We start from the raw sequence: 27275 nt of genomic DNA, 5'->3' as shown, positions 1-27275 counted from the left end.
TAATAAAAAATAAATCAAAACATTTAGCTTCATAGTTATAAAGGGGAACACGCTATATCAGTTAGAATGCTTGTGATTGCTGGTAATAGGCAACCTAAGTCAAAATGGTCTAGACAAGAAAGGGACTTTAGCAGAACAAAAAACCAGGAGGCGGGGTGGCTTTCAGCAGTGGTGCATCCACAGGTTTATGAGGGGATCCGGCCTCAGACCCACTTTTCTGAAATTCTCGAGGAACATCAGCCACGTCATCCAGCTCCCTCTCCCGCTGCAGCGTGCCTACACTTGGGACGTGGGTTCTCTCGGTTCCTCTTCCCTCCGTGAAAGGATACTGCCGCTCTTCATCTCTCCAGGCGTGACTTATGGGAAGCAATAGAACAGTATAACTGCAAATGAGGTCCCTCCTTCAAGATCTAATATCCTTTAAAGAATATATAAAGATGTACACGAGTGACAATAAGTGTCAAAAATGGCCTGGCACTGTCACAAACTCTTCTGGCAAAACCCATGAGTGGGAAGGAATTTAGGTGGAGACCAACATAGAGCTGATATCATCATCATCATCATCATCATCAACTCAGCAGGGTAGGTTGGGAATTCGGGAGAGAAAGATACCTGTTTGGCAATTGTGCAAAGCTATATCTGGTGAGGGATAGAAATATAGGTTTCAATGAATAAAGGAACAGAAGTCCTAAATACAATTTACAGACAAAGAAATAAAGATAACAAACAAATATATGAGAAACATGTTAAACCTCTCCAGTAGTTCAAAAAATAAAATCCAAGTAGTGACAGGTTATTATATGACACTTATTAAACTAAGAACAATAAATAAATAATGCATATATATGGTTATTACTATCATAAATATGTATATATCTGATGAGTGCTAACAAGCCTTTGCGGAAATAGTGCATTCAGTTGTTGCTGGGGGCAATAAAACAGTTATAGTTCATTTAAAAGTCTGAAGAGAAATAGTATCAACAGACACAATAATTTTCATACCTTAGTAATCACTGTCATTAAACTTTTTCCCAAGGGAACAAATCAAAGAAAATAAAGTAAATGTATAAAGATGTTTATGCGTTGCTATTTATAAATAATGGGGAAGCTCTAGAAGCAGCTGAACTCTGCAGGCATGAAAGAATGATTAAATATACCATGGCATATCAGTTCACTGGAATTTGTGTAGCAACTGAAAAGGATAAATATGGAAGCTTTCAAGGCTGTAGAAGGTATTCATTATTCCATACTGAGAGGAAAAAAGGGGAAATCTTTGGCTTCTAAAATCTTTGGCTCCTGGATTTGAGTGCCAGCCCTTGCACAAACTATCTAACTCCACAAATTGTCAGGCATCTGAGACAAGGGATGGGAGCTCTCCGACAACTCAGTTTTCCCATGTCTATAGTAATGGTACTTACCTCATGGCCTATTGGGAAGATCAAATGAAGCACTCAGCACAGTGGCAAGTGCAAAACAAGCCAAAACAGAATCATACCTAAATAATATCATTGTAACTGTGTTTACTTTTTTCTTTGTCAAATTAAAGAATAGAGGAGAGCATGAGAGAAAAATGGAGGATAAGTCTTGTGCAAGATCATGGAATGGGTGAATATTTTATTTTTGAGCATTTCATTTTGTAATTTTTTTTAAAGTGTATTTTTTTTTAAAGATTTTATTTTTTCCTTTTTCTCCCCAAAGCCCCCCGGTACATAGTTGTATATTCTTCATTGTGGGTCCTTCTAGTTGTGGCATGTGGGACGCTGCCTCAGCGTACTTTGATGAGCAGTGCCATGTCCGCGCCCAGGATTACGAACCAACGAAACACTGGGCCGGCTGCAGCGGAGCGCGCGAACTTAACCACTCAGCCACGGGGCCAGCCCCACATTTCGTAATGTTTTATATGTTGACGTTTTAAAGACTATAGTTCTAAGTCCAGACGCCTCCCTGGGCAAAGTCCTCGTATCAAGGCCCCTCGTCCATCTAGCAGCGGGAAAGCCCTATTTTGCAACCCGGCCACAGCGCTCAGAATGCAAACATTCAGCCGGGGAGCCCACCGTGCAGATTTTAAATGGACCAATTGTGGCTTTATCCTTTCCGCAGCTGTTTTTGGAGAAGCTGCTGTTCTTAGATGCCTGATTATCCCACACCTGTGAGGATAGATGATTACTCCCTGAGAACCAAATCATGTTTGAAATTTCTGGTGTCAGAGGGTCTTTGAAAAAAATGGATGGCTTAGCTTTTCCTCAGAATGCTGCATTCACGGGAGGGGTCTTCCACCTGACCTGTCCGGAACAATGCGTCTTTCAGGCCGTGAATGGGACGCTCTGAACCTCCTCTCTTTAGGGTTATTATTCTGAAATCCTCATTGTCGGCAATGCCTTCTTGGCAGCTGGACAGTAAAATGCATCTTTCTATCAATTCAGTCTCTTTACTTTTTTTTTTTTTGGTAGCTGATTGGCTAGAGAAGTAAAAGCCAGCGTAGCGACATTTCATTTCTGTGCACCTGCATTATTTATGCTGTGAAAAACTCTAGGCAAGAGGCTGAAACTGTTATTAGGCTTGGGAACCGCAAGAACAGGCCAAAGAGACTTTCTTTTACTATGGGTGGTAGGAAAATAAAATGACAGTCCGGAAAGAACAAATTTGAAGGCATGAACTCTTAAAATGACCTGCCAATTAACTGTGAAGAGGATGGCATCTTAATCAAGCCCTTTCTCTGCGCTCCTGGCTTCCCAGGGCTTGTCTGCTTGTCACACCAACTAGCAGGGAAAAGTGAATTCCGTTAGCCTTGCAGAGCGCATTCCAAGGAGAACAAGGGGCTTCTATTCTGGCACATGCATCCTTATTAGAGGAGCTCAGTTTAGGTTTGACCAAGGAATTGGAGCTGCCAGCAGTGCGGGGAGAGGCAGGGACATCCTAAATAGCCTCTGTGGTTGAGTGATAAAAACACTATCTTCTGATTTTGAAATAGCTGGAAACTTCCTGGAAACCAAGCCATGAAGGGACCAGGAAATGTGTGGGTTTAATTTTTCAGAGAGAGTTTTCTGAATATAATCACTGGATTATCTTCAAGTCTACAGTTTTATGCAGTAAAAATGGGCAAGCAGCTGACATATGGGGAAAGGTGTGGGGTCCTTTGTGTAATAAACAGATTTTCACCAAGAACCCTAATCCTGAGACTTTTCTATGGCTCAGTCTGGACAAATCCCACAATTACAGGGATTCTAAAGATGTCTCTGGGGAGAATGGATTTGCCGAGGATGATGCTATACATCACGCAAGGTGTGTACTGTGCACCTGGGGGCCATTTGCATAATGATCTTTGTGCCAATAGAAGATATGTTTGCTCTATAATCATCATGTGTTACCTTTAGAATCACAAACAAAATTTTAAAAGAACATTAATTAAAATTTTTTAATTTGTCTCTGTATTGGAACTCAGATGACCTAGGGTCCAATCTGCCACCTACCAACCATGTGTCCTTGAGCAAGTGGCTCAGTTACCTTGTTACATTGGTTTACAAAGCCCTCCATAAGCTGCCTGCCACGATCAGCTCGCTCATTATGTGCCACTTAGTCTCCTTAGCATTCTGCCGTCCTGGCCTCTTTTTCAATCCCTCTAACACGGAATCATGCTGCCTCTCGTCTCTGAAGTTTTAAACCCACTGTTTTCTCTGCTAAACACCTCTCCCAACTCCTCAACTGGCTCACTTTTCCCCTTTTCACTCAAGGGACGTGTCCTCAGGGAGCTTATCTATGAAATCCAAGACTGAGTTAGGTTTTCCTAAGCTAGCACCAGGTAGCTCTCCTTCTATATCACTAATTATTTATTAAATGTTGTAATTTCTTGATAACTGTAAACTCCATGAGGCCAAGGTCTGTGTCCTTCTTATTCAGTGTCTCCAAGCCTAGCATCGTGCCTGACACACAGGAAGCACTCATTGATGCACAGGAAGATTTTTAAATGAAGGAATGAATGAATTGAACTAGATAATCTCCAAGGTCTTTTTCAGTTTTGAGGAATCAACAACACTAATTCAGTGAAGGACAAAGATATGCTGACTGTGTTTGTATTGGAGCTCATTTGCTTTCAAACGATGGAGCACTCACTCAAGCCGGCTAGGCAAAAAGAGAATGATGTTGAGGTGGCTCATAGAACCTAAGGGGTAACTATAGGAACTGGAGAGGCTCTGGGGAGCTCAGAGACCGTAACTGGGGACTCATGCTGTAGGACTCTGGCTCCAGCCCCCTCATCATTTTTGAGAAGGTTCCACTGTTACTCATTCCCAAGTGGCCAGCTGTAATGTGTCAGAAATCTTCCTTTCCTGACTTCATGATTCTCCTCCTTTGGTGAGGGTTCTCCCCCTTCATTGTTTCTCCACTCCCATTCCTGTTTCAACTCTCTTTACTGGCAATTGAGTATTTCATGGTGAAATTCCTTATAAAAAATTTCTTAGAGGGGCTGACCTGGTGGCGCAGTGGTTAAGTTCGCATGTTCCACTTCGGTGGCCAGGGGCTCACCAGTTCGGATCCTGGGTGTGGACCTACACACCATTTGTTGGAGCATGTGATGGTAGGCATCCCACATATAAAGTAGAGGAAGATTGGCATGGGTGTTGGCTCAAGGCCAGTCTTCCTCAGAAAAAAGAGGAGGATTGGCAGCAGATATTAGTTCAGGGCTAATCTTCCTTAAAAAAAAAAAATTCTTGCAGAGAAGGCCAGTGTCAAGTCTTGTTGTTCTGGAAACTACGCCACTACTGTCTTAGTCCATTCAGGCTGCTATAACAAAAACACCATAAACTGGTGGCTTATAAACAACAGAAATTTATCTCACAGTTCTGGAGGCTAGAAGTCCAAGATCAAGGTGCCAGCACTCTTCCAGGTCCCAGACTTCTCATTAGATCTTCACATGGTGGAAGGGGTGAGCAAGCTCTCCGGAGCCTCTTTTGTAAGGGCACTAACCCCATTCATGAGGGGTCCACCTTCATTGCCTAAGTATGTCCCTAAGGCCCCACCTACTAGTTTACCATCACATTGGGGGTTAGGTTCTGAACATATGGATCTTAGGGGACACAAACATTTAGACTATAGCAATTTTCTTTCCTTTTCCAGCTTCTAGAGGCTGCCTGCCTCCTTGACTCATGGCCTCTTTCTTGATCTTTAAAGCCAGCAACGTTGGGCCAAGACCTTTGCTTGCTGCCGTCTTTCTCCCTCCCTCTTTCACTTTTAAGAATCCTGGTGATTTACATTGGGTGCTTCAGACAATCCAGAAAAATCTTCCTATTTTAAGGTCAGCTGATTGGTAACCTTAATTCACCTTTGACGTGTAAAATAACAAATTCATAGATTCCTGAGATTAGAACAGGGACATCTCAGGAGGTGGGGGCGGGGGAAAGGAGAACATTAATCTGCCTATGACATTACCCAGACACAATAATTGAAATCAGTGGTCTCTGAGAACTATAGTCAGGAAGATGGCTGCCTCTTTTAGTCAACTGTCTTTCTGAAAAGTTGTAATAAATCATTTTTTCTGTAATTGATTGCATTTTATATTCACCAGAGGAAGTAGTTATGCTTTAAATGTCCTAATTAATTATTTTGCTACGTTAGGATTTATATGCATTTGATTTTATTAAAGGAAGATTCACATCTTTTACAGTGTTAGAACATTTGTTCTATATAAATCTGTGTAAGGATTATTATAGAAAAGTTTTTTCTTAACAAAAAACTAAGCATTCACAGTTCTTGGAGTATGTGGCCTGTGCCTTTTCAAGGATAGCTTTTTTAGAAGAGAAGCTAATTTCAACAAACTAATAAACTAATTTTCCCTCTTTTATAATGAATAAATAATTTAATAGGCTAATTATGATTCTATTCCGTGGTTTTAATTAAATTCTATTAAATGGAAATATAGGATATGAAAATATAAATGTAAACTCATAGTTCTGATATTAAGACCTATTATAATTTACTTACTAAGGAATTCACTGAGAACAGGAAATCACACTTCAAGTGAATTCATTTTTTAGAAAGCATAAACTTAGGGTAAACTGGGCTCTAATTAGCACATTTCTTAATTATTCTTCCTAATTGTGAAGCTTAGCTATGTCTCTTTAACTGTATCAGATGCCCTAGTAAATTTGAGCATCACTGTTTATAACCACCCTGCAGGTAGTTACTAGTATTCCTATTTCACAGATAATAAAATCAAGGCTCAGAGAAGTTAAGTAAATTGTCCAAAGTCACAGAGATAAAAAGTCATATTTAAGGAGCCCACGTTTAAATCTGAGTCTACCCGACTCCAAAATTCATACCCTTTCCATTATAACACAGCAAGAATCCTTGATGCCAACATTTTACACAAAAACTCAACAAAACGTCTGACTTTGGGCTGAACATGAATTTCAGGATTGATTCTTTGCACTTCTTTATAGGATTTGCACTTTTAACACCAGCACCACAAGGAAAGCATCTAGATTCGTCACACTTTTCAGGCCTCTTTTCTTTTATCTTGTCAAAGTAGGAAGGAATAGAATCCTTGATGATTTGTAAAAGTCAGATTTATAAATGTTCAAAAGTGTCAGTCTGACAGCAAAGAGAGACTTGTTAAAACAATATTTTTTTAAAAAGCAAAAACAAAGATCCTATTAAAATATTTGCTCTAGTTGTACTGGGCATTGCTGATGGAAAAGTGACATTTTGCTGCTTTCCTCTTATATGGGAAATTAAATATAAATAGGTGATTTGTGGACTACTTTCCTACAAAACAAAATCCTTAGTTTCATATGAGAAATTCTCTCTCTTTGAGAAAAGAATTTATTCCTCTCATTCAATCTGTGAAAAGGCAGGCAGGGTGAAAGGAGAGGCCATTTTTATTCCTTGAGTGATTTTATTGTCTCTTTTCTTTTTTTTTCTTTACTTTCAACCCTTGTGACTCCTCAGTGTCCAGAAAGACTTTAAAGAGTCTTTGCATGAATACATATTACCAAATGTTATTTCAAGGTTACTAATTTAAATGAAGAGCTGTTTCCTAGTATCTCTTCTGCAATGCTTTTGAACGCAATGCATTCTGTTTTCTTTACTAAGGATTCCTGGGAATTTCATGAAATTCCGAAAGCTTCTTTAACATGTGACATTTTCCTTACACAAAGTTCCTGACTTTTTTGATGGTGGAAACTCTAACAGTTGGGAATAGATTTGACATATTCTAATTGTGCCTTAAGTAAGTTAGAACTTTGTCTCTCTCTCTCTCTCTCTCATAAAAAGTTCGGATAGAAGCAAAGTAGGACTGGAAAGGCAGTTTTCTCCTTGAAATCTTTAGGAAGCCAGGCTTCTTCCAGCTCACAGCTCCAGCATCCATCTCTAGGGTATATAGCCCACTTCCTCATGGTCCACAGTGGTGGCCAACACCTCCATGCTCCCAAGCAATATGATGGTAAAAGGGAATCAAGAAGAAAAGGGAAAAGGGCTCAGACAAGTTTGTTTGCTCATTTGTTTTTAAGGAAGATTCCAGAAGCTATACATGACATATTTATTTACATCCAATTGTCCTATCATTAATCACAAAGCTACAAAGGAGACTGGAATATGTCTTTATTCTGGGCAGCTATTTCCAAGCTAGATTCTATTTCTGTGGAAGAAGGAGAAAACGGGTATTGGGGGACAATTAGCAGCTACTGCCATAGACATAATAGCTACTCCTTTAGAGCCCTAAAGGGCCATCATGTGAACAGAAGGATGCAATTTACTTTTTGTAGTATCAATGAGCAAAATATGAGCCTGATATTAAAGTGATAGGGAGAGGACATTTGGCTCATCATAAGGAAGAACTGTCTAACAGTTGGAACATTCCCACAATGGATGACCTGACATTTTGTAGTGGAGAGCTCACCATTACTGGAAGATATCCAGCAGGTGCTTACTACCTCTCAGGAATAGTATAGAGAGTTCCTCCACTGGAAGGAAGATAGGACGGGTGACCACTAAAGAATCTTCTATCCTAGAAGCCTGTGAAATCTATTATTTCTTAACATCTGTAGGATCTGTAATGATGTCCCCCTTTTTATTACAGACATTGGTGATTTGAGACCTCTCTTTTTCTTTTCCTTGCTCATTTTTCTAGGGGTTTATTAATTCTATTAATTTCTTTAAAGAACCAACTTCTGGCTTTTTCATTTTCTCTGTTGTACACTGTTTTGAATTTAATTAATTTCTGCTCTCTATATAATTTTTTTCCTTTTACTTTTTTGGTTTTTGCTCTTCTTTCTCAACCACTTGAGGTAGAAACTTAGATCATGGATTTTCAGCCTTTTAAAAAATTACATGTTTTTATTGACTCCAGGTCAAATGAAATAGAATCATGAAAGTGCTACATAAACCATAAAGCACAATACAAGGGTGCTATTCTTACCACTGTTTCAGTGACTGTACCTGGTCACCCTGGGATGACTAATTTTGGCCAGGCTATCTTTGTCCCTTTCTCTGACCTCTCTTATGCCATCTGCCACAATTAGTATCACTCCCAGCTGTTAAGCTCCACTAATTTTTAGCTGATTGCTCTGGTATTTCTTAGAATGCTCATGGGATATAAATTGCTCTACCAGACTGATCCAATTAAATTCATCAGGGGCAGTTTTTGAGTCCAATCTTTGAGGTTTGTTCTGACCCCAGGAGAGCTCTTTTTAGCTGTCTCTTTCCCTGGTTCTCTCTGGTAAACTAGCTGGTCTACAGGTTAGCCTTTGCTCTTGTATCAGCCTCCTCTCAATTGTTTACCACCAAAATCTTCACTGATTTCAAGAGCACCCTGAAACTTAAACTTCCCCACACTCTATTTCAAACAAAGTCAGTTCCTTTAGGAAGATCTTCAGAGCTCTCTCTTCTTATGGACTGCCTCTCTCTGTGGAAAAAAAGCTGAGTAACTACTCTGGGCGCTGAATAGTGGTAGTAGCATCTGGTCTTCTCACACTGCCTCTAGCATAGAACCTCTGCCCTACAAGTGAGCTAGGTCCAGGGTAATAAGGGCCCCAGGATTTTTGAACTATTGTTCTGGAATAGAGCTTCTGCCTTATGAGTGGGGGCTAGGTGGAAGAAGGGAACTCCCAAATCTTTGGCCACACTCACCAGGAATGTCACACTAGAACTGAAAAAATGCTGATGGCTTGCCTTTTCCAGTGAGAGTCCTTAATTGAGAGCTGAGGGGAGAAGGAGCCCAGTCTTATTGGTCACACCTTCCCGGAATGGAGCTTCCATCAAAGCCAAGAGGAGCTTCCATGTGAGCTAAGAGGTTGGGGAAGAAGAAGGTCATGACTCAAGTGCCACAGATTCTCAATGTTCTTATCAAATTTTAGTATATTTTCTTGAATAAATATTTCTTCATTGGCTGTATGCCCTAAGGACCATTTTTAGAGACTTTATATGACATTTTAAAATATTTTTCACCAGTTATGCTTGTTTCACTGGGGATCAGGCCCATGGAGCTCCTCAAAGTGCCATGCTAAAAGTGGAATCTCAGTGTTTTATTTTGTTTTTTTAAATATATATATACATTTTCATTAAATAGTGCTCTAGGTGCATATAAGTTTTGATACATTATATTTTTGTTGTTCAGTTCAAAAAATTTCTAAATTGCAATGTAAATCTTTTTAATCCATGGGGATTATTTAGAAGTGTACTGCTTAGTTTCAATTTATGGATATTCTGTTTGTCTTTTTAACATTGATTCCTAGCTTTGTTCTACTGTTTACAGGGTATACTCTGTGACTTTGATTATTTATAGTGTGTTGCGACATTCCTATGGCCCAGTATGTAGTCAATATTGTTAAATACATCTGAGAAAAAAATGTGTGTTTTACAATTGTTGAGATCATCATTCTTCATATGGTAATTAAGTCAGGTTGGTTCATTTTGTCATTGAAATATTCTATATCTCTACTTTTTTCTACTTATTTTGTAAGTTACTGAGAAAGGTACTTTAAATCAATACTGTGATTGTGAATTTTTCTGTTTATCTTGATGCTATTTTATTAGATGAATGCATATTTAGAAAAGTGAATTGAGAAGTGTTCCTTTATATCCTTAGTAGTACTTCTTGCTTATATTGCTGTCAAGTACTATTTCTTGATAGCAATACTGCTATACCAGCTTGCACTTGATAGTTTGTATATTGCTTTCCATATTTTACTTTTAGCCTTTCTGTACCCTTTTTTTCAAAGTGTGTCTCTTGTATGCAATAAAGAGAATTTGCTCATTAATATAGTCTGATGTTTATTGTCTTTTAATTAGAATATTTAATCAGTTTATGTATTATGGTAATACTGACATGTTTGAGATCAACTCTTTAATCTTACTATTCCTTCTTATTTATTCCATCATTTTTTTCCCTTCTTCCTCTTTTCTTACTTCTTTCAGGAATCAAGTAATTGTAAAAATTATTTTCCTGCTCTATTAGTTATAGGTTCTTTTGTTATTCTTTTTGTGGATACTACAAAGATTATATTGTGTACCCTTCCCTTATTAGAAACTATTATTAACTAGTATTTTTACCACAATCCAAGAATCTTAGAACATTTTAATTCTATCCATCTTCTCTTACCTTTCGTGCTAATGTTGCCCTATAGTTTGAATCTACACATATTTAAAATGCCACAGGACATTATCATTTTATAAAATCCATATTCATTTAGATTTATCTATGTATTTGCCCTTTCTGTATCTCTGTGTTTGCATATGGGATCATTTTTCTTTTGCCTAAACAACTCTTTAGAAATTTAATATAATTCTGTAGGAACAAATTCTCTCAGCTTTTTGACTGAAAATGTTCCATGTCATCTTCCTTTTTAAAATTTTCAGTTAAACTTTTATTTTGAGATAAGTGTAGATTCATGTGTTCATGTGCAGTTGTAAGAAACAGTGCAGAGAGAACTCATGTACCCTTAACCTGCTTTCCCCAAAGGTAACATTTTGCAAAACTGTAGTATAATATCCCAACCAGGATGTGGACATTGATACAGTCAAGATACAGAATGGCTCCATCACCACAAGGATCCCCCATGTTGTTCTTTTACCACCACAGACACTTCCCTCCCACCCCACACCCCTCTTAAGCCCTGGCAACCACGGACCTATTTTTTATTTCTATAATTTTGTCATATCAAGAATGTTATATAAATGGGATTATACAGTATGTGACCTTTTGAAGACTGTTTTTTTCACTCAGCAAAATTCTCTCGACGTTCATGCAGATTTTTGTGTGCATCAACAGTTTGTTCCATTTTAGTACTGAGCTGTGTTCATGGTATGGATGTACTAAAGTTTGTTTGCTCATTTACCCATTGAAAGCATCTGAGTTGTTTCCAATTATTGGCCATTGCAATGAGAGCTGATATATGCATCTGCATACAAGTTTTGTGTTAGCGTAAGTCTTCATTTCTCTTTAATACCCAGGAGTGCCGTTGCTGAGTCATATGGTAGTTGCATGTTTAATTCTTTTTTAATTACTAAACTGTTTTTCATAGTGGCTGTACTATTTACATACCCACCAGCAATGTATGAGTGATTCAGTTTCTCTGCATCCCTGTCAGCATTTGGTGTTGTCACTATTTTTTATTTTAGTCATTTTGATAGGTGTGTATTGATATCTCATTATGGTATTAACTTGCATTTCTCTAATGGCTAATGATGCTGGAAAATCTTTTTGTATGCTTATTTGTCAACTGTACATATTTGGGGAAATGTCTCCTCCTGTCTTTTGCCAATTTTCCAATTGGATCATTTGTTTTACTGTTGAGTTTTACTACTAAAATATCTTTTGTTGCTCCTTGAAAGTTAATATGACTTTTTTGTCTCACTGCTTTTAAGATTTTATCTAGGTCTTTAGTTTTCAGTGGGTTGGTCACGATGTGTCTATGTGTGATTTTCTTGGTAGTTAGCCTGTTTGGGGTACATAGGGCTTCTTAAATCTGTTGTTTTGTATCTTTTGTAAGTTTAGGAAATTTCTTGGCCAATTCTCTTCAAATCTTGCTTCTGTCCTCTCTCTCTCTTTTCCCAAATGCCACACATGTCAGCCTTTTCAACATATCCCAGATGTCTCTTACATTCTTTTCTATATTTTCCTTTCTTTTTTCCTCTTATACTTCAGTCTAAATATTGACTGTTGATCTATCTTTTATTTCATTAATTTTCTTTTTGGCTGTATCTTCTCTGCTTTTGAACCCACCTATTATGTTCTTAATTTTGGTTGTTGTATTTTTCAGTTCTTCAATTTTAATATATACCTTTTTTATAGATATCATTTTTTGCATGTGGAACTCTTCATCTTGCCATCTATTTCCTTGAACATATCAATTACAGTTATTTTAAAGTTCCTATCTGATAACTACAGAAGATGAATAGCCTATGGATTTATTTCTATTGTCTATTTTTTCCTCTTGGATTTTGGTTGGTTAGATCTATATGCTGTTATGATTAATGATTTTGGATAGAATTGAAGGTGTTATATGAAAAATGGTAGTCTCTGGATGATGTTGTCTTCCTTTAGAGAGGGTTAATTTTTTCTGGTAGGTAGTTAGAATAGGAGCAAATTACCTTGATCCAATTAGAGATTGTAATGGTTCTAGAATGGGTCGTGTTTTTTGTGAGGGTGCATTTATTGCTTGTTTTCCGTTACTTCTAGGGCATAGGCTTTCAGTTATGAGACCTGAAAACTTAGGGTGTTTACCAGCTCCAACTCCTTGGAGGATTCTGAACTCCAATTTTTGCCTCCCCAGCACTGCAAGACTGCAAAACTCTCCCTTTATGTTTTTATCCTCTTTGCTGCATTTTTATGCTTTACATCTTGTTCTCTTGTCTTAAACCATTTAAGAACCGGCAGATGCTTCAAGGGAAAACAGTTCAGAATGTTAGGATCGCTTCTCTATGATTCCTTTTTTTAAAAAACCAATATCTCAATCTCTAAAGTCCTGGATGCTTTTGGAGATTTGTACCCCAATTCGTGTCTCTCCAGTCTCTGAGAATGCCAAAAGCCCCACACCACTTAAGAATCATCAAATAACTGGAGGGGAAAAGCAGCAGATAATATGGAGAATGTTGGACTTAGATCAATATATTTTCCTTTTATCTGAGATCTTGGCACTTAAAGTTTTTGCTGCTTTTCCTACTCATTGATGCCTTCCAACCACTTTTTAAAGAAATCCTGCTATTATTGTTATCCCAGTGAGATTATTGGTTTGAACACACAAAACTCCATTATAGTGGGAAAGAGAAGTTACCCAAGCCTGTACAATCCAAATATTTGCTTCAGTTAAGACTATAATAATTTGGGCGCAGTTTTATTCAGGATATTTTCCCTATTTTAGTTTGCTTGTTTTCCTTGATTCAGATCTTCCTGATTAGATTTTTCTTGCCATATTACTCCTTAAGCCAAAGATTGATTAAGATCATTAGAGTTTTCAGATGCAGAAAAGATAAATTGGCCTTCTCCCCCTCATAAGAAATTAGAAATACAAACAATACTCATGTATAAAATAAACATAAATAATTCAATTCTTTTTAAAAATATATCAGGTGTAAATTATTTCCGAAAAGTTATGGAGCCAGACTTCCTGGGTGTAGATCCTGGCTCTGCCAGGTACTAGGCTGGCAAGTTACTTTATCTCTCTATGCTTAAGTTTCTTCAGTTGTGAAATGTGGAAAAGAACAGTACCTACCTCATAGGTTTATTATAGTAAATGATTTAATACATCTACAGCACTGAGAACAATGTTCCACGTAGAGTGAGTGCTCAGTTAACGTCAGTTAATGTAAAAGATTATCCAACAGCAACAACAACAGCCATAAAATACATCAGCATATAACTTATGTGCACTTAGGATAAACAGTTATGATTTAGTAGAGATAAGTTTGATTGACTTGGTAAATTTACTTGGACCCATCCATTGCTAGAAAATTCTGTGATAACTTGACATGTTTGCTTTGCTTTTTCCTTCCTTTGCCTTTTTTGGGGGTTAAGAGAAGTCTCTCTCTTTTTTGTTAGCAGATAGAAAAATTTCTTTCTATTGGTCAGTATTTATTTCTCAATACAGTCATGCACTGCATAATAATATTTCACTCAATGAGAGACCACACATATGATGGTGGCCCCATAAGATGAGTACCACATTGCCTCAGTGTGTAGGAGGCTATACCATCTAGGTTTGTGTAAGTACTGTAGGGGGGGGAGAAATTTTCTTCTATCCTTCTAGGCTTTTCTGGCTGGTTAAGAATTACATTGACGTGAGACAAATTAGCAGGAGAAGAACAAACAAAAGTTTAGTAACGTGTATACATACATGGGAGAAACCCAAGAAAACTGAATAACTTGCTAAAATGGCTGAAGCCATCACCTTAATTACCATTCTCAGCTAAAGACAAAGGAAGATGTTAGGGGTGAGGAGAGTCAGGGATTTCAAAGGAAAGGAACGTAATTCACAGGTGGGTGAAAAGGAGGAAACATTTGGAAAACAAGTGTTTGGCCACACAGAAACAGAAGAACACAGACAGGAGCCCAACAAACAGGCTTTTCTAGGTTCCTCCCTGTCTACCACCTGGTTCATGTTATGCCACGGTGATAGTTCCCTTCCTGAGACAAATCTTTTTAATCTGAATTCTTTTAGGCAGTTAAGGGGAGGTAACAAGAAAAACTTTCTGAGTCCTTTGTCTCTTAAACATAATCAGCCTAAAATCATCCTCAGATTAAAGAGATACATTTTGAGGCGGCAAATTTTGTTCTGCCTCAGTACACTCTGTGTTTGTAGAACAAAATCACCTAACAATGAATTTCTCAGAACATATCACAGTCTTTAAGTGACTCATGACTGTAGTTGAGCCACTTGATATTTATTGAGCGCTCATTATGTTCTGGGCCGTGTGCTAATCATAGAGCTGTAGAGATGAATGAGATTCCATCCTTTCCCTGAAGGTTTTTGTCGACATATCAGAGTCAGACAGATAAACAAGAAATGACATGCACATTGAGCCATCCACCCTTTGGCAGGCCGTCAAAATTTTAGGGTACATTAACTTTATAATCCTCTTAAGGCATGTAGGCACTGAGGCTGGGAGCACTTAAATCACTTTCCCAGATGAGATTTGAACCCAGTGCCTCCAGACAATAGGTCCACGACCTTCCCACTAGTGTTAAGACGGGGAGACAGTAACATCTCTGCTTAGAAACAGCAAATAAAAGGCTGATTGTAGTTGTCTACTCATAGCCCAAACCACCTGTTAACTCAGATCTGTGAACCCAAGTCAGACAGCTTGTTTAGTGGCATTTACCAGTTATTTCCGGCAAAGTGGTCAAGCTAATAATAGGCAGCCTTGACATTCATACAGCAAGTGAAAACTGTGGTGCAGAGCTATTTTTGAATGGGTCTTCGTACATTCAGTGAATCATTTTCACCTAAAGAAATGAGTCGTCATTTAAAAAATAAAATGACACATATTCTATTCAGTGAGGTGGGCTGTGATTGGAGAAGGCCCTTTTGTGTCTGTCCTGTGATATTTTCAACTACCTTTGGGTTAATTAGCCAAGTTGGTAGAAACCTGAGCTCCAAAGAGATCATCATCATGGTTTCAGCCCTCCAGGAGAACGTTAGCTTCCTTAGCTGTAAGAGAAATCTCTAATCCTACGTAGTTTGCAAAGGGAAATGAGCGATGGCGGTTGCAAGCCTGCTATAGAGAAAAGGATTACAAGCATCCACTTCTCATTTTGAAGGTCAGCCCACTGTATGTTAACTTATAATGAATTTAAGCCCAAGGCAGCATATAGTAAAGTAGACTTAGTCTTAAAAATGACAGAAAATTCAAAATGGAAAGGTGTTAATTTTTGCTAAATATCAAGCTAATTAAAGCCCTGAATTTTAGGAATTTTGGAACTAAGCACTTCTTGTTTCAGAGGACATCACCTATTGGCAAAGTGTGGTACTGCAGGTTTACTCTATTAGATGCTGAAGCTGCACCCAGAGGAAGAGGTGACCAGGCAGCCAGGGATCTGGAGTCCGAGAGATGATAAAGCAGGCGGCTCAGGGAACGTGGGACCCTGGAAGTCAAGAAGGACGTGCTTTTTCTCCTCTATTCCCATTCCCTTCTTTACTTTTCTGAACAGAAAACCAGGACTATAATTGGAACAAATGACAAATTTGTGAATTGTGGTTGTTGCTGAAATCTGCCCTTGGTGAGACATCCTGACCCACTGGGATAGACATTGGATTCAATGAGCCAGTTGTCCTTGTGCAAACAGGTAAATTCCCAGCTGTCATCAATCTGAAATTAAAGGGAGGGTGTTCATTATAGCATTATACTTTGATTTTACTTTCGCAGTGCTATGACTAATAGCATCAGGAAAATAACTTTTCAAATAGAAATTTATCTTTTCTCCCAGTTGGGGCTGGGACGGAGGTAAAGGAAGAGGAAGACGGAATAGCAGGCTTCTGTGGCCAAACAGTTTGGACATTAGTCTTATTGTTCTAGAAGTAATTTCTGACTCTGACTGAAGAAACTTCATTCTTTTACAGTGACACAAATGTCATCTGCCCAGCTGGCTTGGCTTTCGCTTATATTTTGTAGAGCCCCAGAGCTGCTCCTTTTTTTTTTTTTTTTTTTTAAAGAAGCCAGAATAGAAATCCTGCTAACTCCCACATAGAAAGGTCCTTAGGTTTTGAAAGGAATCTCTTCTCCCCTGCCTTTTAACCTCTTTGCCCTTTAATTTTTTTTTTTTGAGGACTATTAGCCCTGAGCTAACATCTACTGCCAATCTTCCTCTTTTTGCTGAGGAAGACTGGCCCTGAGCTAACAACTGTGCCCATCTTCCTCTACATTATATGTGGGACGCCTGCCACAGCATGGCTTGACAAGCACTGTGTAGGTCCACACGTGGGATCCAAACTGGTGAACTCTGGGCCTCTGAAGCAGAACTTGCGAACTTAACCACTGCGCCACTGGGCCAGCCCCATCTTTGCCTTTTGAATGAGTATACATTTGCTGAATGTATTTTTCAGAGTACCTTCTTGCAGGTTTCATTTCATTTTGTTTAATTGGTTTCCTGTTAATTAAGAGGGATAATGAACTAGGAAATAAGCACAGGTGTGGAGTTAGAAGTAAGCTGGGGTGGTCCTAAAGGAGATGAAGCTGAAGTTAGATAACATGCAGGACTATCCTTTTATTCTGCTGCTCTAAGCTTTCACTGAACTTTGCGTTTGCAGGACACTAGCCCATTTACTCCATGCTGAGCTCCAAAGGAGGGTGGACAAGAGCATTTAGGAGGCAAGGATTGGCACTGTGTGGACCCCAAAGCAAAGGTCCAAAAGAATTTCAAATGTACTCACAAGGTTGTTTTAAAGTAGCACTGTTTTGAAACTCTTTTGGTTATCATTTTTGCGTAGACATTTTACAATGCGGGAATTCTGAATTGGTCTCACTCAATTTCCCCATCCTAGTCAATGTCATGATCATTAGACTCTCTCATCTGACTCTGGGTCAGTGCCCCTATGTTTCTTGTTTTTCTTTCCATCACTGGCTTGGTCTCAGAACATTGAGGTGGATTCTTACATAGTTTTTAAAATATCTTTTCTTCCATCTCCCCTTGAGCTTCTGTTTTTATCCATTTGCTTACAAGTAGATTTAATTAGCTCAGAAAACCACCCCCAGAATTTTACAGTTTCTTTCCTTCTGTTCTACAGAGAGAGACACATGCTTTATGCTGGTCATAGTGAGACCAGTGGGAACTTGAAAGTGGTATGCACTTTCCCGCAAGTCACTGTTCAGAACAGACACCAAAGTCTTAAAGAGGAAAGTTGTAGGCACTCTTGACTCACAACTTCAGGAGTAGAGGTTGTCAGGGAGCTGTCCATGATGGTTGTGGGGCTGTGTGTGTGTACAGACACACACACACACACAGATACACACCACAGTGACAGATGACCTATTGAAATAATTTCAGAGCTGTTCTGTGGTTGCTACGACAACCAATGCTCTCTTGGCTTTCATCTGGCCATGTGACAGGGACTTTGACGTCAGCTGGAGGCAGAGTCTGTGGCTGAGTCCGCACAGTCAAAGGCCTGTGAGAATCTGGTGGATGCTGGCCGCTGCTGCTGCTGCGGCTGCTGCTGCTGCTGCTCTGAACTGCGCCGCGGCGGCTGCTGCTTCCCAGGGGCTGCAGAGCATGGGCTGTTGAATCTTGCACTTCTTCTGTGTGAGGTAATTGGTTTGCTTTATAACAGTAGTTCACTGTTGGATAGATCCTTGTGGTTTTCCCCTCTCTTACCTCCTACAAGTTTGTCTTCATGAGCAATTATTGTACCAGGGGAAAAATGTGAAGCAGCTTCTAGTTGCTAATTTTGTGCGGAGTCTCTGGAATTTGCTTAGATTTGGATTAATGTTCTGTGAAGTAGGTTAAAATATAATCGCCTTTCTCGCTCAACACTTGCCAACATGACATTATTTAGAGATACGGATTTTGCAGCTTGAGCCAAACAGTCCCCGTTGAATTCCAGGAATCCTCTCTTCCGTATTGTTTTGGGTTTAAAGACTCCAGCATAGTCTTGCAATATGTTGCTAACTTTGCTGTTTTTTACAATTGTCACCCTATTCTGAAACAGCCTAGAATAGTTTGGAATTTGGTTTCTATCTTGTTTGCAGCATTCATAATTAGCAACAATAGGCACAGAGGGAAAGAACATTATACTTTGAAACAAAAGTTGAGGTTTTTCTTGTAAATAGAGTATTCTGAAAATACCAGGGAAAAGTGTCAATTGCTTCCTGTTTAGAGAAAAATAATCTGGAAGATGCCAAGGAAGTTGGGTGGAACCTCTTACGTGTGTGCAGGCAGTTGCTTTTTGGTTGTTAAGCAAAGTGCACATTTTCAGTATCTTCCTCTGAAAATTCAGCTGTGAAGAGACGGGCACTGGATGGTCCTCAGTAAGGAGTCATGTAAGCTGTTTTTATATTTAAAAATTGAAATAATTACCCACAGAAGAAAACAATAGCCCTAAAACAAAATTATCATTGGTAGTTGTACTTTAATTCAAACACAGATATAAATATTCACTAAAAATTTGCTCCAGATCTTGAACGAATAATTTGATAACCGTGATTAATAAGACCTTTCATCCCTTTAGTCCTATAACACCATACAATGCAAATAGTTTTTATTTGCATTGTTGCAGTTCATTTCTTTCCCAAGTTTAATCATGTTGGATTTTCTATCATTACACACAGCTTAGATTGTTTTGTAGCTTGTATTTCGGAGAAAACCTCTGGTACTGAAGTTAGTCAAAGCCTCGATTTATAACCAGGTTTCTAAATCTTACAAATTTAACAAGAAAAAAAGGCAAATTTTAGAGCAGCACATGTAATAGATCTCCTGTTTTGATGATTAGACAATAATGGTTTAACTATGTATATGAAAAATATATATTTTATGGTACATGAATTACATCTCTATTTAATACAAAAATGTATTTTTATTTTTTATGTTCTTTGTTAGTTTCTGAATTCCGATTGCATTTATTTTAGTCTTGGAGATGAGAATTTTGAACAGTATTTAGCTTCAGTGATAAATGAATAATTGTGGGTAAATCAATAATTTCTCAATAGCTTTCAATGAGTGAATATTCGTTTAACTTGCTGGCATCTGATGTGTCTATTTTTGACCAGAGTCTCCATGGATGATTTTCCAAAAAGTCTAATGTGCTTACACTCAAGACACATCTACTGAGGCATCATCGCATCGTTTAATTTATCTTATAATAACTCAAGAGGCCAGATTCTTATCACCACTAGAAATATGTTAATTGATTTGCAATATTTCAAATGAGCATGGATAAGACAGTAGCACTGTCATTTAAAAGCACTACGTTTGATGTTTACTTCTTTTACTGAAAATAAGGAATTATCATTCTGGTTTTTCCAGGTAGCAAAGATTTCCTTAATACTCTATGATGTTTTAAATTAAAATGTTATGAAATGATTATATTCAATGCCTTTATAAAATAGACTGAATTTCAGAAATATAAGAGAACAATTCATTGTTGATGGCAAAATATGAATGATAAAGTTTACCATTAGAAGAAAACAACTATTCTATGATAGCAGAGATGCTCTAGAATCTACAGGTCTTTTCTTATGGTAAAATAAGAAAAAAAATGACTTTCATCAGAGTCATTTATTTACAGCAATGAGATTGTGTTAATTTCAAGGTCAAGCTTGTTTCAGCTTCAACAGATGCTAGCAAGGAATGATTTACTCTAGAAACCCAGATCTTGCATTATTAAATGATTTGTGTATAGTTTCTGGAATTTTTTAACATTTTTGGTGCCATGGACTTCTTTGACATCCTGGTGAAGCCTATAGACTTTTCTCAGAATGATGTTTTTAAATGCATAAGATAAAGTATGCAGGATTACAAAGGAAACCACCTTAACTGAAATACATTAACTAAATTTTAAAAAATTATGATATGTGCTTTGTTAATAATTCATTATTAAAGACTATGAACTAGCAGCAGATATAACTACCATAATTGGACAAAATCCACGCCAGCATTTCCACATTCATCTCCACCACATCTGATTTTATTCTCTGAATGTGTGAATTTCACAGCATTCTCTAACTTCTGTGTGGAAAGGGATGATATAGACATATAACTACCAAACTGTGACTTTCTTTTATCTTCCTCCTTGAAACGCATCAGCAGGCTTATGTTACCTGGACTGAGAAATTCTTACCTGATTATATAGGAGTTAAAAAAAACCCCATAGTGTTATGCAGGTTCTGCAAGTTAAAACCATGGACCATAGAAGTAAGGCTATAGCTATTTACAAAGGGACCTGTATCCGCTCAGAGAAATAAGCAAGTAGTACTTAGATAAAGAATGCAGGATGTTGTATGAGATTGTAGCTGAAGGAATGCTCTAGAATATGGTACTTTGTGTACAACATTTGAAACGAGCATTAGAGAACTTAAGTAACTTTCCAGTTTAATGTAAAGCACACACGTGTGTGAAGTGATCATTGTGATGTTAATTCCAGTTACTCAGGGTGGAGCCTGCAAATTTATCTGCCAGAGGTCCCAGGATGGCACACATTCAAAATGAAGCGGGGAATGGAGACACTTCGCAATTAATTGGAACTCAGAGTCTTATTTGACTTATTTCGTGTTCAAGAACAATATTAATATTATTGTTTAGTGTGAGTATGTAAGTAATTGTCTCACTCTTCATGTCACTTTGAATTTGTAGAAGATATTGCCTAATTTTCCTCTCCAACCAACTAGGTAACTTTGCAGTTACTTGGCTGACGTCATGCATCGTTGCCGTTCCAGCCCTGTGTTTAGAATGTCCAAAGCCGTCCTTTCTGTTACATCAGCACCTACCATCTCAGCATAAGAGAATCTCAGCTATGACATTTTGCACAAGCTGTTGTTTAAACTTAATCCAAATCCCTAACATTTGAAATGGAAGCTTAGCAATTTTTCTTCGTGTATTCTCGGGGGAATTATAAAAGGATTTTCTCAAACATTTCTTATTCTTTGGCCTAGAAAAGGACACCTGCTTTAGGGGCTGTGACTGACTGAGGCAACTTGATAAAGAAAGTTGGGAAAAGTCTAAAATCTCTGACTTCAGGCTGTACTGTTGGCTTCTTTGATGAAAGGTGTTTGAAATTTTAAGTTCAGAAAGGAAAGTGCCATATTTTTCATGAAATCAACTGTTATTTGAATAGTGCCCCGTGATGGAAATACAACTAGAAATAGCATTCCAAAATATAGTATTTTTTATTGTTTCTAGAAGTGATGCCATAAAAGTTAGTGCTTATTAAGACTTTGATATAAAAATTATATGATAAATATTTAAATTCACTGGAGCTACGTTCCAGTTCTCCACTGGAACCAGTCTGTTCTTTTTATCTCTGCAGTGAACTGTAGTTTTTTTGGACATATTTCTATAAATGCCTTTAATTACAGACACAGCATCCCTTTAAAATTTACACTAGTGTAAAACATAGTATATTCTGCTAACATTAAAGTTCTGCATTTGATTTGCAGGAAATAAATCTCTAGTCTGAAAGATACTCCAGCTGCTGCTTGTCCTAGGGGGAGGATTGTCCATAGTTTCTGAATTCTTTCCCAATGACTGCAGGAAACCCAAAGGTTGCATATTGCTTTTATGCCAAGGATGAATTTTTAAAAGGATTTTTCTAGATTTTCTTTACTTTTATGAATTTAAACCCTCTCCATCAGAGGTAAATGTTGAGAAGAGTATTATATTCTTTGGATGGCTGCTCAGCTGACTCCCACAGACTTTCATGTGATTCATACAACTAAAACCACAACCAATTTTGTGACGACCATATTTACAACATCCTTGGAGATAAAATAAAAAATAACATACCATAAAGGTTATCCCGTCCTGCACCTTTCCTCATCTTACCATGGATCAGGTGCAGCATAAGGTGGCATCACTCCATCAGCATGCACTTGTTAACTTGCTACTGCATCCGCAGTATTAGAGTAGGCATTTTGGGTCCCTACCTCGTGTGGTCCTTGAGTGATATAAGCCACTGGCATAAAGAACCCAAGTTATTTTATGGACTTCTGACTTTTGTTTGCTTGAGCTTTTATTCAAACATTCAGTCTTTCATGCATTCAACAAGTTTTGAGCACCTACTGTGTGCCAGGCATTAGGCTAAACGCTAGGGATGTTGTGGGGAACAAGACGGGCAAGTCACTGCCATCTTGGAACTTAACAGTCTAACTATGTAGGGAACCTGCCTAGAGACCTGTGTATATCAGCAGCCAAGGTTTCCCCCTTGCAGCTTTCCTGGCCAGTGTAGTCAAAAAGAGAATCCTCGCTAAAAGAAAAGAGCAAACAAAGAAAAGAGACAAGAAAAGAACCTAGGGACCATTAGATTCAAACTTTAGAAGAGGAATTCTTCTGCTGGTGAACAGCCAGTCTATTTGAGAGCAATCTGTTCATATCAGTGTCAAGGATTCCAGATCAGTATGCCCAGGCCTATTCCCAGTGTGTCAAAGACTATCTGTCCTCTAGTTCAGAAGAAAATGAGACTGGTAGGGACTGACCTAGAGAATGATTTTCTTTTATGCAAATATGCTGTCTTATGCAAATAATGAGAGCCATTTTATTTTATGAAAGGATTCTTTAAGTTAGTGGTGCTCAAGTATATGTCTCCCATCTTCCCTGTACTGACCCAGTCAAGCCAGGCTCACTGATGTAATGAACAGCGCCAAATCCCAATGGCTAATACAATACTGCTCATTTTTCACTCACCCACAAATCAGGTTTGGGAGAAGGTTCTGCTCCACACAGTTATCCAGGAATTAAGGCTCCTTCTATCTAGTTATACTGGTCTGAGAGCACATCCCATCTCTACTACTTGCAGCTGTCACTTTGGGCAAGTTACCTAAGTCATAGTTTTCTTACCTGGATAATATTAGTCTCTACCTTATGGATTTTTAAGTCAACTTGCACGGCATAGTAACTGACAGATATTAGGTACTCAATAATGTGAACTGTTATCCTTAATTTTCTACCTCTGGTAGGGCTGCCTCCTCCACCATCCCCCCAGGAACCAGGAAGTACCACTGCCAAAGTTGGAAGAGGTATGTCCCTGGTGTTATGACAATAGCTAACACTCAGGGAGCCAGATAGTCTTCTAAGCTCTTTTCAAAATAACTACTTTTTTTCACAACACCCCAGTTTTATAAATGAAGAAACTGAGACACAGAGAACTTAAGCAAATTGCCCAGTGTCACACAAGTATGTAATGGAGCTCTAGGTATTTGGCTCTTTTTTCACTATGTTATATTGCCTTTCAAGCTGGAATATATTGCATTTTCCCTAAAAGTAATGTTATATGGTGCAGCAGACTATACTCTCCAAAAATGGCCATATAATTATATCCACTCCCACATGCTCTTCTAGAATCTTGCCATCTCCATCAAGAGGTAGAGTCTATTGCCCTCTCCTTAAATCTGCATGGGCTTGTGATTGGTCCAAATGATAGAGCACAGTGGAAACAATGCTAGGTGACTTCCAAGGCTGGATCATGAAAAGAATACAATTTCTTTTCTCTTGGCTATTCGTTGTTTCTCTTATGCATGACATTTGACCTTAGAAATCAACCACCATGTTGTGAGGAAGCCCAGACCATATAGAGAGGCCAAATGTAGGTGTTTCAGCCAACACACCCAGCTGAGGTCTCAGCAACAGCCAGCATCAACCACACACGTGAGTGGGCAAGCCTTCAGAGGAGTCCAGGCCCCAGCCATCGGGTCCCCCTTACCTCTCCTGAGGCAAAGTGGACAGATATGAGCTATCCCTGCCAAGCCGTGCCGTAAATTGCAGATCCGTGAACAAAATAAACGTTGTTGTTTTAATCCCATGTTTTGGAGTAATTTCTTAGGCAACCAGAGTAATTGGAACATATTTGTAAGTAGAGATGATTGAAATACCTGTATGGAGGGCTAAACCTTACATTCATATAGATTAAATAGGTTTTTGTGATTTGGCATAAATGTCTAACCTAATTAAAATAATTTCTGCCAGCCTAGTGGTGTAGTGGTTAAGTTTGTGCACTCTGCTTCAGCAGCCTGGGGTTCGTGGGTCCAGATCCCTGGCACAGAACTACACACTGTTCATCAAGCCATGCTGTGGTGGTGTCCCACATACAAAATAGAGGAAGACTGGCATAGATGTTAGCTCAGGGACAATCTTCCTCCCCCTTCCCCCCCAAAATAAATAATAATTTCTGGAGGAAAATATATTTTCAACCAATCAAATTACAAGTGGGTTTTAGATACATATCCTGTTTGTAAATTTAGAACAGTGTCCTACATATTAATGCTGTTGCTGGTTCTAGGAGAAGATTTGGGATACACTGAGACTGGACCATATGCCTTAGTAAAATCTCCCTCGTTGCCTCCTGCTGACTGGAACCCTCCCTGCAGGAGGGTTAATGTAGACGGCAATATTTGTGTCATTTTCCCTTGGTCACTGTTTAGTCTTCCTTATCTGCTGTTGTTCCCTCTCTCACATCTACTCTGTCTAATCTGCTGCCTGGTTTTCTATTCTTAGACCCTGCTGTCTCATTGACATTCTCTTTTGGCCCATTTCCAATGCTTCTAAGCCTATTTTTCTGCTCTAATGGTTTATAGTAAAGCTAGGGAATTCCTCTTGGCCAGGTAAGATTTAGCTCATTCAGCAAAGTCTTTTTCCTCTTGACAAAGCTGCCAAAATGGCAGCTGTCCCACTGGCTTGGGCCTCTGTGTGTTGGTCAAAACTAGCACTTAGGACACTCAGAAATGTGGTCCTTGTGTCCACACTCAAAGAGGCATCTCTTTCTCTTTCGCTGTGAAGAAATCAATACCCCTGACTTAATTGTGTAAAGTCAGTCTAACATGATGGTCTTCCCACCTTCCCTTTAAAAGGCTAATTGGTTTGTTCACTCATTCACAAATTCGTTCAACGTTTATTAACTCCATATTGTGGGCCCCGTTGTTGAGCAACTATGAAAAGATTTCTTTTGTGTCCAAGGACTAGTACGTTTCCTCCAGTTGTCTCTCATTTGCTTACCATCAACATCAGGCAGATGTGGTCCAATCACCCAGACCTTTCAATGACCAGCATATGTCCCATCTTATCCCAGATGTTCCAGCTAAGTAGGATACTACAAGGGTAATATAAGACCAGCCAGTCTTTGAAAAGGTTACAGTCCAGTTGTGGAGGCTGGACAGCATATGCAACTGAGGTGCAGAGCTGTGTCTTCCACGTTGGTTACAATCTGTCATAGCGCCTAGAGTAGTGCTGGAGACATAATATTTACTCATTAAATCTCTGCTAAGTGATTAATGAATAGATTAACTATAAAAAGACATGTGGCATTGAGATGACTTCAGAGAGGAAGTGAGCTTTGAGTTGGGCCTTAAAGGATGGAGAATATTTGTCATGATCAATAGAAGTGAAAGGATTGTCCATGAGCAAGAGACACCATGAGTACATCCTGGCAACAGAAATAGACACCCATCTGAGATTGAGAAAACGATTGGGAAAAGAAAAAACACGCAATCCGTAAGGTAAGACTGTAGAGGATCTAGACTTTATCAATTTGAGATAAGTTCGATTTGATCTGATAGACAGCAGGACGCCAGTGAAAGTTCAGGAGCAGGTAAGTGATGTATGTGTCAAATGGTGTTATAATATTTTAATAATCCTGTTTCTTTTTGCTTTAAACAACGTATTTTAAAATACTGAATATGTGCTAAGTGTTTCCTTTTCCTCAATTTTTCCCATAGAAAAGTTGTAACTTTTTAAATTTAAAGAAATGTGAATTCTGTTTTGTCCTCAATACTGTGTGAGGGGCTTTAGCTTTAGCCGGGTGATACCTGTGGGGAGAGCTGTGTAACCTCATAGTTTTAAAAAAATAATCTGTTATTTAGCAAAGTTATATTCACATAAAACCCAAACCAACTGAAAAATTCAAGCCTTCATAACATTTTTTATGGAACTATACTATAATGATAATTGATATTCATAATGAACCCCCTGGGACATTGCACCATTGCTCTGATAAATCTTTTGATTGAGTCATCAATGAAAGATTAAATTATGTCAGGGAAGTTTTAGTTGTGAGTTGTAAGTACATTTCATGATATCTGAAGTCTTTGACAACTGATCATCAATATATGTGTTTGGCAACTATCAGAATATTCTTAATCAGAACATCCCATTCTCAGGGAAACATTGTAAATTGTACATGCGAAACTGTGTATAATATATATGTACAGTATAAAAAATAAAAGAAAATAAATCCCCGTGTACCTAACCATTTGTTAATCATTGTGGTGAAGTCTAAGTTCACGCATTGATATTGATGATAACTTTACCATGGCAGCATGTAAGTTGGTTCTGTCCCTAATGTCCAAGACATCACAGGAATTGAATCTGCGAGATAGTTTTTTAACCTCCAACCACATAAAGATTTTTAAGCCAGTTGAGGACAGAGAGTCAGTTATCTGAGTCTCTGATGGAGAGTAAAATGTGTGCTTTATGCTTATAGAACATCACCAACAAAGCTGCTGGCAATTGGCATGTTTAGAAATCGATTTCTCTTTCCTGAGGTCATTGCCCACATTGATGGTCCTTGCTGCCTTCTGCCATTCAGGAGTGAATGGGCACAGTACCCTTGGGGAGCCCTGAGTGCTTTTACAAGGCCAACTGCTGGGGGCAGTTA

The 27275-nt window shown here is 38.5% G+C and overlaps 1 protein-coding gene across 13 annotated transcripts in view; it reads left to right on the top strand.

Moving 5' to 3' along the window:
- NCALD (neurocalcin delta) overlaps positions 1 to 27275 on the top strand; it is a 446704-nt gene that overhangs the window by 347614 nt on the left and 71815 nt on the right. For 2 of the 13 annotated variants that reach the window (XM_070481421.1, XM_070481424.1), the window contains exon 4: positions 16139 to 16273. The exons of 9 other annotated variants lie outside the window; for them this stretch is intronic. The gene's annotated coding sequence lies outside the window, so the exon portion shown is untranslated. Of the gene's footprint in view, positions 1 to 16138; positions 16274 to 18033; positions 18229 to 18905; positions 18961 to 27275 lie in introns of those variants that run through there. 2 more of the 13 variants (XM_014829214.3, XM_014829293.3) reach the window with 2 other exon arrangements.

This window comes from Equus asinus, chromosome 12 (assembly GCF_041296235.1).
Source record: "Equus asinus isolate D_3611 breed Donkey chromosome 12, EquAss-T2T_v2, whole genome shotgun sequence".
Lineage (NCBI taxonomy): Eukaryota > Metazoa > Chordata > Mammalia > Perissodactyla > Equidae > Equus > Equus asinus.
Note: the sequence above shows the minus strand (reverse complement) of the source record. Positions and strands in the feature narration are given on the sequence as shown.